This window comes from Ambystoma mexicanum, chromosome 9 (genome assembly GCF_040938575.1).
Source record: "Ambystoma mexicanum isolate Mex_15411 chromosome 9, UKY_AmexF1_1, whole genome shotgun sequence".
Lineage (NCBI taxonomy): Eukaryota > Metazoa > Chordata > Amphibia > Caudata > Ambystomatidae > Ambystoma > Ambystoma mexicanum.
In genome coordinates, this window is record NC_090931.1 from 182391168 (window position 1) to 182406569 (window position 15402).

Below are 15402 nucleotides of genomic sequence, written 5' to 3' on the forward strand. Positions count from 1 at the left end.
CAATGGCGCTCTCATGACCGCCGTGCTGACACAGAAAACATCACTAGGTCACAAGCCCCTGGCATTCTATAGTGGAACACTTGACACGGTGATGCAAGGACACTTTGCTTGTTAACAGGCTCTCGCAGCCCACGCGTTTGCAATTTAAATTTAAAAGAGCTCTACCATTGTGATGGGATGCTCTGTCACGTTATATATGGAGAACTCCCTGTTTGCCATACTCAAGAGATCAAAGAGTACGCTGACCACCCAAAGAGCTACAGCATACGAACTAATTATCTCCAGTGCCTAAATTCACATAGTCTGGTGCAACAGAGTAAACCCAGCCACCTTCATCAGAGAGGCATACACAGTTGAAGATATGCAACAGCACTATTGTGCAACAGACACAGGAGATGGCGAAGATGCACAGAAGGCACAGGAAAATGCATTATCAGAAGGGGAAGTTTACTTTGTTGACGGGTCTGCTTCCATAGACTGTGAAACGGGAGGAAAACACTTAGCGGCAGCAGTGGTACGGGTGGAAGATGGGGAGTTTGAAGTGATTGTGCAAAAAAGACTACCCCCACATTTCTCGGCCCAAGCAGCAGAACTAGTAGCGCTGATAGAAGCACTCCATGCAGCAAAGGGATGTATGGTCACCATTTACACAGACTCCGCATACATGGCCACAACAGTACACAGGGGATTAGCACGGTGGGGAAGGAGAGGATTCAGGAGAACTGATGGGTCCCCTGTACAACATGCAGCATTACTAGGCGATCTGAGCCATGCCCTGAACAAACCCACACTCGTCGCAGTCGTGAAATATCAGGCTCACACCCGAGGTGATGACGTCATCTCATTAGGAAACGCGGCAGCGGACGCTGCTGCCAAAGAGTCCTCCTACCTACCCAAGAGCCCAACAGGTGAGTACATATTACAGAAGGCAATAGAAGAAACACAGCCAGAAGGGTTTAACTCGTTGCCATTTTCCCAAATAATTGAGCTCCAGCACGATGCATCTGGTGAGGAAAAGGAAATATGGGTAAAGAGGGGGTGCAGTCAATCACCCACCGATTTGCTGTGGAGACAAAATGTCACAGGCAAGGTAGTGATGCCAATTCAACTGCTAGAAGTGGCATTTAAACAGTTACATTTCCCAGCCCACAACGCAAAGCAACACATCATTGCAGACATTCAGGAAAACTGGTTTACCCCTGGGTTGCAGGAACATGTCACAAAGCTAATAGTAGAATGTATCAATTGCCAAACATACAATTCTGGTATGACACTACGAATGCTCAGAGGAACACTTCCAAAACCTGAAGGGCCATTTAGAGAGCTACACATAGACTATGACGACATGGGTGAGCAGTGTAATGGGGCCAGATATTTGATCGTTGTTGTGTGCCCATTTTCCCGGTGGGTGGAAGCAGGACCCTGTGCCCTTCCAGATGCACGGTGCGCCGCTAAATTTCTAATGCGAGAGGTTTTTCCTCGCTGGGGCATTTGTGACGTCATACGTTCCGACAACGGAACTCACTTTGTAAATGACATGTTCAAGCACATTACGGCAATGTTGGGTATAACACACAAACTCTGCACGATATATCATCCGCAATCTAACGGCGTTGTAGAAAAAATGAACGGACTGCTCAAAAGCTGGATGTCAAAACTGTGCCACACACTCAAGAGGAACTGTGTGTACTGTTTACCCCTGGCGCTTTTTGAAATGAGGAACCAGCCCAGCAAGGAGCACCACGTGTCACTACATGAGATTGTGACAGGTAGGAGGATGCATATAGCTCACTCACCCCTGTGCAGACAATCAGATGCCCATTGAAACGCCACGGATCTAGGTGAGGAATTCCATGAATATCTCAGAAATCTGACACGAGCAGTTTGCACAATAGCAAAACAAATAGCACCCCCCTTCACACAAGACACGCCATCAGACACGGCACCAAGTACAGACAACACAGCCTGCCACTGATGACAGGGGACATGGCATACGTCAGAAGTTTCGTGAGGAGGTGGAACGGGCCAAAATTCCATGGCCCATACAAAGTGATCTTTTGCACACCCACAGCAATAAAAGGGACTGTGGTACTGGGTGCATTTGACAGATGTGCGCAGGGCCGATAGAGGCACTAACAGAGAGGCGGTCCAAGAAAGCGCAGAAGAGGGTGGCCCACAAAGTGTAAATGCTTAAGGTGGGATAAGAAACTGATATGTCATTAAAATTACAGAAAACTCAGGGACAGTAAAAAGTGTAAATATCTGTGCCGATGCGGTAACACATTTTTGTTTATAATAGGTAAACGAGAAAAGGTTAATGAAAATTGTTTCACCATGTATGATGCGACTTTAGAGTATGGTGTACAGTGATGATGCATAACTAACATCTTTTCCTCCCTCAGCAATAGAATGACGCAAATGCCACACGTATCTCCCTCCCTCTTGCCCTCTCCAGATATATTATGTGGAGAGGAGAGGGGAACGGACATGGTTTGAACAATGAATGTACATATGGATACATTATAAGTGTAACAAGATGAAAAATAATAGATGTGAAGCAATGTATAAAAGGGAAATAAGGATCAAAGAAGCCAAGTTATGGCTGTAAATAACATCTGTAATGCTATGCATGATTAACAAAGATTTGTGTCTTATTTATTAGGAATATCAATGGACGAACCTCCAGCGACAGCTAGTGGTAGTGTAGAGAGGGGTAGACAGAGGAGAGTTGTATCCTAGCTATTCGTATGAATGTGTATTATTTTTGTGTGCCATGGTGTTCTTTACAGTACTATTCAGTCTGTTTTTATATTGGGTGGTGGCGTACATTACGATTGATGCTAGCCAAGGGGGCACGGGCATGAAAACAAAGGAATGGACCCAACTGATCTGGGACGGGGCAAGGCTGATATGGGGCCATTGGACACCAGAGAAAGAGCAGAACCATACGATTAGTTTAAATGCAACACACAACTCCACCATGCTGCCCACAACACCGCCCCAAAAAATGAATGATTCCCATTTTAATGTACACACTATGAATGATAAAACACCTTCAGAACTCACTTGGGTACAGAACCACCCGTATCCCACCACTGCGACAACGCAAGACACAGACAGTCACACTGCCACAAATAGTGGACGAGGAGATAATGAAGGCAGGACGGCGCTCCACACTAACGTCATCTTTCATGTTGTCGTGACAAGAGAACAGGAGTGGGAGGTTGAAGGATATGGGTTACCAAGGAACCTGAGAGAAGCAGAGGTAGAAGAGCAGGACGAAGAATACAAATTTGGCCTAGATACAGTTGACAACCCCCAGTACCCCGACCAGAGAAATAAGAGGTAGGCCGATATGAGCCATACAGCGCAACAAACTACCAATGAGAGTTGTTCCATATGCTCCCTTATACCTCACGCCTCAGGTACCCCTAAGGTGTTACTGCCACAAGAAATTCCAATTGCAGAGGCCCAATGTCTTGTACATCTGACACTGTGCCGGATCAAAAATACATTTCAAGCACACACAGTTTCTTTTGAATTGCTGCAGAATGAGTGCACATGCTACTCTCGGCTGCAAGGAGCGATCTGTGTAAAAGAACCTTTCCTGGTTATAAAGGGTACATTGCACGCTGACAACAAATGGCAGAAGGAAGAGATATTGTGCAAAGCAGAAGCACTGCAAGGCCTATCTGAAGATAATCTGGCCTGGGTACAGAGGACATGCGCTCCCATATGGACTGAACATATAAGCAAACTCACATGGCTCACCACCATCGAGAAGCCCTTCAAGCTACAAAAGAACATTTCTTACAAACTATGCTTCCATGGAGAGGGAAAGGAAGACCTGGGCAGAAACGAAAATTGTAGCAAAACACTCATACATCCCGACATGAAGAAGGGCACTGCAGCATTGATGGACACTTACTGGGTCTGTGGCAACATGGCCTACCCGCATCTTCTGCAGTCCTGAAAGGGGACATGCTCCCTGGCAACGTTACACTCTGCACGAATGGTAATCCCGGAGAGCCACATCAATGGGAGGCGCCAACTCACGGCAGCAGGAGGTGCACCCACCTTGGCCCCAATTGAGACAGAGCCGGCTGACACCTTAAACGAGGAAGGAGTGCTGAGCATGTACAGGACAAGGAAAAGATCGTCAAACTACATATCCACCAAGTGATCTGAACTGCTGGCCCGGATCCTGTATAAATACAGATTATTCAGCTGGGTGGAGATGTTCTTTGCATTCTTTGTTCCCAGCATCCAGTCGCGAGCAAACGCCAAGTGGTTGCAGATCACCAGATGGGAACTCATCCAATTGGCCAACGACACTGAAGAGGGGTTCCACATCATCAAAGTAGAACTCCGAGCCCTCCGGTTGATGACGATGCAGAATCGATATGTATTGGATCTATTGACAGCAATTGATGGAGGTGCTTGCCGAAAAATCGGGAGCGCGTGCTGCACATTCGTACCTTCTGCAGATGCGGAGAATGGTTCACTCTGACACGGGATAGCCGCAGTGCACGACCTAATCAAGCGAATGAAGAACGAAGGAGGGGCGCAGTCCAGCACCTGGTTCGACAATCTGTACTCATGGGTGCCCTCCTGGCTCGGAATGACTGTTAAACTACTCATACCTCTCATGGTCTTTTTGCTACTGATTTTTCGTGTGTGCCAACTGGGACTTCGATGCTGCGCAAATGCAATACCAAATGGCACGCTAATGATGGTGACAATGGGACGTGCAAATTGTGTGGCACAAGTAAAGCATGAGGCGGAGGTACAAACAAATGATGCCCCGGGCCCCAAGTAGAGAATGACCGCAATATATAGTACAGAGCACATAGTAAACAGCCTATATCACACAACTATCAAAGAGCCCAGTGAACTGTGTTGGTACATGGAGGTGTGGGTGGACTTGGAAGGGGATGGGGGCTGTATATATTTGAGCTGCACTCCCGATGAATATGCCAGACGAGGGCACAGCCTCAGGGCAGTGTGTAAGGCATGGATGCCGATTAAAGGGACCCCCGCATGGGATGAAGCAGTGGCTGAAGAGGAAGAACGTAGAAGGTTGGGACAGGTACATTATTCGTTACTTAAGTAACGAAAGGGGGGAAATGAGTGGAAGGAGGGGACATCCAAACCCCCACCCCCTTGTTTCCATGCTTCCCGGACGGGCCCAATCGTGGCTGCCTTGGGTCCAGGGCCCCGGCCTCGAGGCACTCACGTGAGGACACCTCCAGGAACCATCACCCCTTTCGTAAATACACATCTGCATGTGCGACCATATTCCCGTGCCCACTCCTGAACAGCAAGATTGGGAATCCATTTTTATAATGTACCAACTCCATTTGCAAAATAACAAGAGCAGTCAGGATTTTCAACCCAGGCCTCAGTCATCTCTGCCAAGCGCACAGCCAGCGTGACTCTACCCCCACCACCTCTTCCCTGCCGTCCACATAACAGCTCGGTTCCCATGAGAAGGCCGGCAGCAGGAATGCAACAAAATCCACACTGTATCACTTGCCGCCTAACTCGCTCCAGTAATTTAGATACAGTCCCGGAGGGGGAGATGGTTAGAACCAGGGCTGTCTCTGTAAACCTGCCGTGCACCCCACAAGGCACCAGCCATAAAAACCCAATCCCTGCGTACCCCAGAGCAAAGTCAACAACGAGGGGAGACCCTTAAATCAGTGAACGTGTTCTTTCCTTCTGATAGACATGGCCAAAGAGATGGCCCGTCATCATGTGTAAAACTCACACAAACCCACTGATGTCCGAAATAAGCTAATGAGTAAACAATGTAAATACATATACGGGTGCAAGTGAAAGCTCATGTACGAACCTGTTATAACAAAATTGAAACAAGTGGACTGGGCTTAGGGTTACAGCTGATCTGTTGGGTGACACTTGTTACTTTAGTAAGGGTGTAACAAATTCTCGCTTCTCCAAGCTAATCAATATTGTTGTTGCAGATCACTGGACCGACGGTAAGCCACAGGTAAAACCGTCTAATATATGAACAAATAGCATGCAAGCGCATGGAAAGGAGTCCAGGAAATTGCGCCTTGTTTCAAGTGAATTTATTTGCATTAATTTGCTTTGCAGGATCTCACTCGCCCTTGTTTACACATGTTTCGGCCACCAAAGGCCTTCCTCAAAATAGGGCTTGTCAAATTAGTACTCAAATTAAACTGAAAAGCATTAACATAGCAATGTATTACATCATACATATTCGAAATCAAAAAATGTAAAATACATAATTACCCAAGTGGTGGTGGGGAGGCAGGAGAAACAAACAGGATGAGAGGAAAAGAGACAAATGTGATGTAAGTAAGGTACAATACCTAATATTATATACTAAAAGACGTAGGCCACAGAGCTTTTAGGTCCAGACTTACCCACTAGGGTGTTCAATAAGTCCTTACCCTTCACAATTATAAAGGGTTAGATCCCGTTGTGATCTGTTACATACAAAAAGAAGAAGGAAGGAACAGTATATACCATACTCCTTTTAAGTTCCATTTTGTTATGTTTCAACAAATCTAATAAATGGCGTAGTTCAGAAAGGTCCTATTGGTTAAATGATCTAGTGTACTACAATTATGGGTAAATAAAATTGCGCCATATATCTATCCAAGTATAAGGTATTACCCCAAATGCAACATTCTGTATAATCCGGGCAAAACAGGTGAGTGTAACCATAAAAGAAAGTCTATACTTTGGTTAAATGCTCCAATGCACTACAATTGTGCGCGCGTGATAATACGCCATGTATTTTTCTAACACGAGCATACGGTATTACCCAATTACAACATTCTAATATGTCCGGACTCTAACATGAGTCATGTTGCGAGGAAAGTCCTCAACTGAATTGGGGAATGTGTGCTGTAAGCAGTACTTACTCGCCAGGTAGCAAAGCAGTCTCTGGCGTTGGCTCCTCTCGATCTGAGCCGGCGGCATCTTGGGACTACTTTATGTGTCCCCATGGAAACTAGACGCCGTAACCAAGCACCTTTGAGAAGACCAAAAATTTACAACAAAAGGATACACTGACCCCAAGAAAGAGTGAGCAAGACCAACAGAGGAAACTTATGTTTGTGACTCAATATTACAAAGACCACCATCAGATTAGAAAAACGTTACAAAAGCATTGGTATCGGTTACAACTGCATGAGCATTTGAATAAATTCCTTGACAATACCCCAACCATGATATTCAAGAGAGCTAATACTCTCAAATCAATGATCTGTCCATCTTTGCTACCAGAGCCATCGACTAACCATCAAACTACATGGCTCACTAAAATGGAGCCTGGATTTAGGAAATGTGGATATTGTTCCATGTGTAAATTTGCTGGAGATAAAATCACTCATGTAGAGGGCAATAATGGACGAAATTTTGTGATCAAACAGTCAATCAATTGCAGATCTAAATATGTGGTCTATGTAATCAGATGCGCTTGTAAGAAATTGTACATAGGGAGCACTATAAGGGAATTGCGCATTAGAACCAGGGAACACCTGGCAAAAATTGGAAGTCAGGATACCACCCTGCCACTAGCGGCACATTGGCAAAAGAACCACCAACTAGATGATAAATCTGATATACAGTTTATCGGCATAAAGCAGGTTACTATGAATAAGAGGGGTGGTGACAGAATGAGGGCTTTGCGCCAGGCGGAAGCGAGAATCATTTGTTTTTTCAATGCGACTATATGGGGTCTGAATTTAGATGCTGAAATGTCATCTTTTCTGTGAAGGCATTTATAATTATATGTTATAACGAAGGTGAAACTAACTGTTTAAATATGTTATTTCATTTTATCAATGTATCATGAGAATCAACATTACTTCTTTCTGCTGCAGACGGAATAGCCATGAATTTAGGGTACTTAACTTGGGATATCTGGATCCAGTACCAGCTTAAGTGTATACCCCTTTAAGACTTTTCTGAAACAAATGAGTATTGGTTATCATATATTACTTAGGCATTTGAGTAAATATATAACTTAGAGCTAATTATACACTGTATTTAGTTTTGCAGTCGACAGAGCGAGAGATATTGAGTCTATGCATAAGCGCACAAGGTATGGCAACGTTACGGACACGTTGCCAAGCAACAACTTGAGGCGCTTGGTTACGGCGTCTAGTTTCCATGGGGACACAAAGTAGTCCCAAGATGGCGCCAACTCAGATCGAGAGGAGCCGACGCGAGAGTCTACTTTGCTGCCTGGCGAGTAAGTACTGCTTACAGCACACATTCCCCAATTCAGTTGAGGACTTTCCTCGCAACATGACTCATATTAGAGTCCGGACATATTAGAATGTTGTAATTGGGTAATACCGTATGCTCGTGTTAGAAAAATACATGGCATATTATCACGCGCGCACAATTCTAGTGCATTGGAGCATTTAACCGAAGTATACACTTTCTTTTATGGTTACACTTACCGGTTTTGCCCGGATTATACAGAATGTTGCATTTGGGGTAATACCGTATGCTTGGATAGATATATGGCACAATTTTATTTACCCATAATTGTAGTACACTAGATCATTTAACCAATAGGACCTTTCCGAACTGCGCCATTTATTAGATTTGTTCAAACATAACAAAATGGAACTTAAAAGGAGTATGGTGTATACTGTTCCTTCCGTTTTCTTTTAGTATGTAACAGATCACAACGGGATCTAACCCTTTATAATTGTGAAGAGTAAGGACTTATTGAACACCCTAGTGGGTAAGTCTGGACCTATAAGCTCCGTGGCCTACGTCTTTTAGTATATAATATTAGGTATTGTACCTTACTTACATCACATTTGTCTCTTTTTCTCTCATCCTGTTTGTTTCTCCTGCCTCCCCACCACCACTTGGGTAATTATGTATTTTACATTTTTTGATTTCGAATATGTATGATGTAATATTTTGCTACGTTAATGCTTTTCAGTTTAATTTGAGTACTAATTTGACAAGCCCTATTTTGAGAAAGGCCTTTGGTGGCCGAAACACGTGTAAACAAGGGCGAGTGAGATCCTGCAAAGCAAATTAATGCAAATAAATTCACTTGAAACAAGGCGAAATTTCCTGGACTCTTTTCCATGCGCTTGCATGCTATTTGTTCATCCGTTATAACAAAAGTAGAATGTATGTTGATGCACAACACTGAAGTGTGCACAACGACTAACTGTAATGTATCGACGAGTAAACAACTCTTAGATTTGTGCAAGCTCACACAATGCTACCTCACGGTTGATAACGTAGAGTGTAAGAGTATAGTGCGCTATTAGGAAACCTCATGTGGACTATTATTTTACAGTCGAATGCCATGTTGTATGGTTATGTGTTGACAATCTCTCTCTCTCTCTCTCTCTCTCTCTCTCTCTCTCTATCTCTCTCTCACCATCCCGTTATTATGTTGCAACATTTGTCTGAATAACATGGAATTATAAGATGTCATAAGTGAATTTCACTCAAATAACAAACCAATCAAAAGGGTATAAGGCAGCAATCCGCCATGTGTAAGCATAAAAAGCCCCTTTGCACGAAATAAGACTAACAGCCCTGAAAGGGGGGCCTGAACCCATCTCTGACCGCCTTGACCCTATAAAGAGTTATGTTGTCCAAGTACCTGGTCACCAAACCCCTTCTAAGGAAATATAGCACCATAATGAAATGTTTATTTGTAATCCAGTCCCAGCAACCTTGTATTCCAACCTTCCCCATGACCACGCAGCAACCTTGCAACCCTCACCCCCAACTCAATATTCGAGCCTGTTTTGAATAAGAAAGTGATATCTGTGACAAAACATATATAATAAATGTTCAGCAATAAATAAGCGTGCAACCTGCTAGTCTCGCCACCGGACGGGCCGGTCAAAACGTATGAATGGATGTGAATGTGTGGCCACAAGGGCAAAAGTGTTGCATAGGTAAGGTGTCAATGTGTCCATCCACCGGTTGTACGACAGATGAGCCCAGCTGAACCCTTGAGTCCACTACATCATCTTGTCACGTGCCAGTGGACCAATCAGACATCGCCGACCATATAGCACCTATAGGTGCCTCCCCTTAGCGACCAATCCCTATCCACCATGTGCCCCCTAGGCCGTCCCCTTGCCGATGACAAATCTCGTGTATAAATGTAACTTTAACATGTTTCCTGCAGAGCTCTCTCGGCGTGAGCAGAGTAGATTCTGTTTGCCCTATTTTTCAGATAAAAAGCCTTTAATCGTACTCTCACTTGGTTTTGGTCTTATTCCCTCCTGGGATGTACCTTTATTGACTCTGTTGGTCACTTCACCGGCAGGCTTGGGGCCTCTCACTTTCACACTGTTTAGGGACAATGGGCAAATAAGCTCGAAGGAAATAACAGACTTATATCACTTCGACCGGGAGTTATCCAGTAGGAAAAAACAACTAGCTTGCAAACTACGAGCCTTAAAAAAGGCAAAGAATAAATCAACAGAGTTTGATGTAAAGTCCTTAAAAGCAAAACACCAAAACTGGGTGAAAGCACATAGAGTCCAATTATATCAACAGGACTCGGAGTCCATGCTCATGACAATAGAGAATAAAAATGCTAATGCCTTCTGGACCCTAATAAATAAGCGATACAATACAAAAAGGGTGTTGCACAGATAAACCCCATTGATGAACAACAGTTGTTAGACCATTTTAGAAAAATGTATTAGTGAAATAATATGGATGCCAATGAATTAAGGTTCCCAGTAAACAATAAAGCCTGGGAAATAGGGTTCACGAAAAAGGAAATACTCGACTTAATTAACAAAGCAAGGAAGTCCCGCGCAACAGGACTGGATGGGCTGTCAAACTTTGTTCTAAAACAAAATACGAAACTATGGGCTGACTTGTGCGAAAATCTCTTTAGCAGAATTGGTATTAGCAAGCAAATATTGGAATCATGGTTGAAAGCAATTGTGATCCCCATTTTTAAAAAGGGGGATCGTACAAAACCCGAAAACTATAGGGCAATTTCCTTACTAGACTTCCTTTGGAAATTATATGCAGGTATTCTACTCAAAAGACTGAATGAATGGCTAAAAATGAATGGAAATCGCGACCAGAGACAGATAGGGTTTGTCGCAAAGGTAGATTGCGGATTAAATTTACTAACACTCAATTTACTGAAAATGAAAACAATGAATGAGAACAAGAAGTTGCATATAGCTCGTGTCGATATGGTCGCTGCCTTCGATAGGGTGGAACGAGGCATATTGTGGTGCAAGCTTAAAAAAAAAAGGCTGTCCACAAGATCTCCTTGAGGCTATCATTGCGCTACATACGAACACGAGCCTTCAAATTAGATTAGATCAAGGAGGGACTCTCAGCGAATCGCTATTAACAACAAGAGGCCTGAAACAAGGCTGCCCACTAGTGGCCATCTTATACAACTTCTTCATTTCAGACATCAAGAAGTGGATCGAGCCGGCGAGAGCTTGCAACCCGCGTATAAGTGGGACCGTCCTGGGTCATCTCCTCTTTGTGGGTGACCTCACCTTGCTCCATTTTACTGCGATAGGCCTCCAACACAAGCTAGACGCCCTACAGCATTACTTCAATGAAAATCAACAGCAGATCAATGGCGGAAAAACTGAAATCTTGGAAATTGAAAAAGGACAAAAGAAACAACTAAGAAAATTCAGTTGGACGCTGCAATAAACTACTATCAAGGTGACAAAAAAGCACAACATACTTGGGAGTTATGATAAGTGCAAATTATGGAGAAAAACCGTGGTTGTTAAATCTAGATCTAATTGGACCAACTAATAGCACAAGCCCTCTTATTGAAAAAGAAATACGGGAAATTCTTGCTACAACCAGTGGTTGATTTTTACAACCGCAAGTAATCCCAGTGATAACAAATGCTGGTGACACATGTTTGATAATGCCCTGGGAGGTGTGGGACAAACTAGAGGCCAGATACTGGATAAGACTACCAAACTTAGCAAGATCAGTGCCGATAGGCGTAATTCGCCAGGAACTTGGCCTTCTGTCGATGCACACTCACGTGATTTGGAAAGCATTAACAATTTACAGAAAAGTCGAACTTCAGGACTGCCCAGTCCAATATAAAATACTAAAGGAGGAAACCGACTACCTGTCTTTTGGCCTCTTAGGATCTGGAGAGAAATGTGTATCACAATTCTGGAAAACCTGCCTATCCATGCTGAAACACTTTGCTCTGACCCAAAAAGAGTCAAAACATTACTCTTGTCTGTAGATTGGGCTCAAACAGAGGCAAGCCACTCTGCTTCCAAATCACACACACTATCAAAAAATGTGGTTACTTTTCCTAATCAGTTGCCCAACTACCTAAGGAAGAGTGCAAACTCCAAGCACAGAGACTTGATCTTGAGCTTCAGGCTGAATGTGTTACGGACAAGACAAAACTTAGAAATATGGCCTAGAAAAATCGGACAATAGCAGACTATGCAATGGAAGATAAGAATCTTTATAGCACCTGTTGATGTTCTGTGGAGAACTAAAAGAAGAAAGAGAAAAATATCTACAAACCATCTTGTCACCGCTGTGTGGCTAGGACTCGGACTTATGGTGGGTAGCACTGTTTGTAGAACTGAATAAAAGAACTGTTAAAGGTTTGGGCATGTATATGGAATGAATGCTAATATGATTAATAAATAGAGGAAACAAATCTATCGGATTAGAAAACTGTTAAAACTTAGCCGAACGTATAAAAAAAAAACAATCACCATCGAGGAACGAATGTTTGGAGAAAAGGGATAACTTACGACAATCCTTTAATGACTATTTAAAGGCCCTTTTTGGTTCGGCTAGGTCAGAAGATGAACAAATGACTAATTGGAATCAAAGCAAAAAAGTTTTGTATTCATTTACACTGAAATTCTAATAAAAAAAATGTTTAGGGAAATGCTGGCTGATGGCGGAAGGGTAATTGCCATACTGGTCACAACAGTTAGCCTCTTGGAGAATGCAGGCAAAGGGACCTGTGAGAAACTCATGGTGACAACAACTAAGATAGACACAAGTGATCACACGTCAAGGGTGTTTATTGAACAATGACATGCGTTATGCAGGTTGGAAAATGCCTAATCTAATCCTAACTCTAAAATGAGAGCAAATGTCAACCATCAAACGAAAAATAAGGCAGTCCTAGTGGCGTTGTGTCAAAATAAAAGGGGTGTATACTAAGAAACCTATTGCCAAGCCTCACAACTAATACAAAAAGGGGTGTGGGATATTTTTCATGAAAAGAAAGAAGTGTTCTCAAATAATATGTCAGGATGCGGTAGTCTGGGTCTCCCTTCCCCACGTTTTGGACATGGGATAAGATGTGAGCTTGGAGCCAGTGACGTCTTTATGGGAGGGCGAAAGGGGCACTTGCCCCGGGCCCCCATTTGGAGCAGGCCCCCCACAAGGGTGTCTGATATAAAGCAGTTAGTGACCATTGTTTACAAAATTTAAATAGCACATGTCAAGCTATTGTATGGCATGTTTCTGAGGCTTGGAACCTATTTCCTGTCTGTTGTTATAAATACTTTCTGCTCTGATCAATACATCCCGTAATGTTTTCGTGTTCACTGTCCCACACAGTTTGTGTGTTCACTATGACAACTCCTGTAGCAATCACACCTTTCTATGGGAATTATATTGATCATGTGCAATAGCAAAAGTTGAAATGCATATCGATAAATGTGAGTGCCACACTGGTTCAGAAGGTAGCTCAGTGGGTTAAGCACTAATTACAGATATTTGTGTTCATATGCAAGATTATAATACTCAATTTCCGGCAAGGCAAACTCAGCCTTTCCTGTGTTTGAAGTTGATACATTGCAGGTATGTTTACTTTGTTTTGTAGCGCAACAGGGGCTATTTTCAGCAGTGTACCTGTACCTGTGGTTGCTATAAAAAAACAAATATAGCATCAGTATGGTGAATGTCCAGAAATTGGTTTCTGCAGATGGAAGCTTTTAAAACCTAGGCAGGCACCTCAAATGACGACTATAAATTGACAGTCCGAGAAGTGATTAGGTATGCAAATTCAAGACTGTGGAACCAAAGCATTCCTGCTTCTATCCTGGCTTCCCCAGCAGAAGATACAATGATCCTGGACAAATCAAATTATTTCACTAATATTAGTGTACTATCTTCCTTGAAAAGGTTGGCTTCTCACGTGCAAGGGGTATTGTTTAGCCCATTCATTACCTGATCTGACTTTTTATGTAGGTCGTTTCAGCAGAAGGGGTCCTATACAGAAAAGAGCGCATCAGATATCACAGGCCTCTGGCAAGCATATGTAAGCAATAAGCCCCGAGCCGCAGGGGCATTACCGAGTCAGGTAATGCCCTGGGGCCCATAGTTACAGGCCCGAGCGAAAAAAACAGAGTACTAGTAGCAGTCTATTTTCCCTTGCCATGGTGGCCATCGGGAGCGGACGCGCTGGGTTACGCAAGTTGAAAATGGGGCAAAAAGAAGGTACGTTTGGTTGGGAGGGTGGGCAGGGGATTATTTGGGGAGGGGATTGTTTGGGGAGGGTTCGGTGGGGAGGGGAGGGGAGAAAGCACTTACTGAATCCCTGGTGGGGGAGGACGGCAGCCTCCAGCAATGTTGTTGCTCGGAGCGGGGATTATCCTGTTCCGAGACGCCTCTTTGGCTGAGGAGCTGCCACACCTCCCTGCCGTGGATATGAAGGCGAGGGATTCTGAATCGGGCAAGGACCCAGTGAGGGGCAATCAGATTGTTTGTTACATTCTGATTGCCACTCGACGGGTACTAATTTAAGGTTTGCTCATTTGGCACAAAAACATTTTGTTTTTTTGTACAGACAAAAGGTTTTTGTGTATGTTTATAAATAACAATTTCAAAAGCCTGTTTTTTTTCCCAATTTAAAGCATTAAAATATAAAAGAGAAACCCAGATGTAACCTTTTAGAATCGCATCAAATAGTACGTTGGCACAAATATACTTGCCTTGATGATGGAGACAATGAAGCTAGAATCATTCCCATTTTGCATAATAAGCTTCTATAACCTTTTGTTTTTAAAATTCTCATGTTAGGTTATGTGGTTTGTCTACTTTCTAAGTCAGATCTATACATTGTGATTATTTTAGTTCATGGTACATACTAGAAAAGCCAGTGGTAAAGTGCAGAAATTGCAGAGTGGGTGCAAATCCCAGCTTCACCTTTTAACCAATGTGCAATACTGGGCATTTTATTTTATTTTTGCATTGACTAGTATGTCAAAATTGACAGTCCCTAAACCATTCACAATTGTCACCCTTCCGAGTGATTTTGTTCTCAAGGTATGATCTTCACAACAGCTTCACTCGTAGTTTCACTGGCTAGCGTTGTTTCCTCTATAGGAATTTTCAGCATTGATATATTGTACA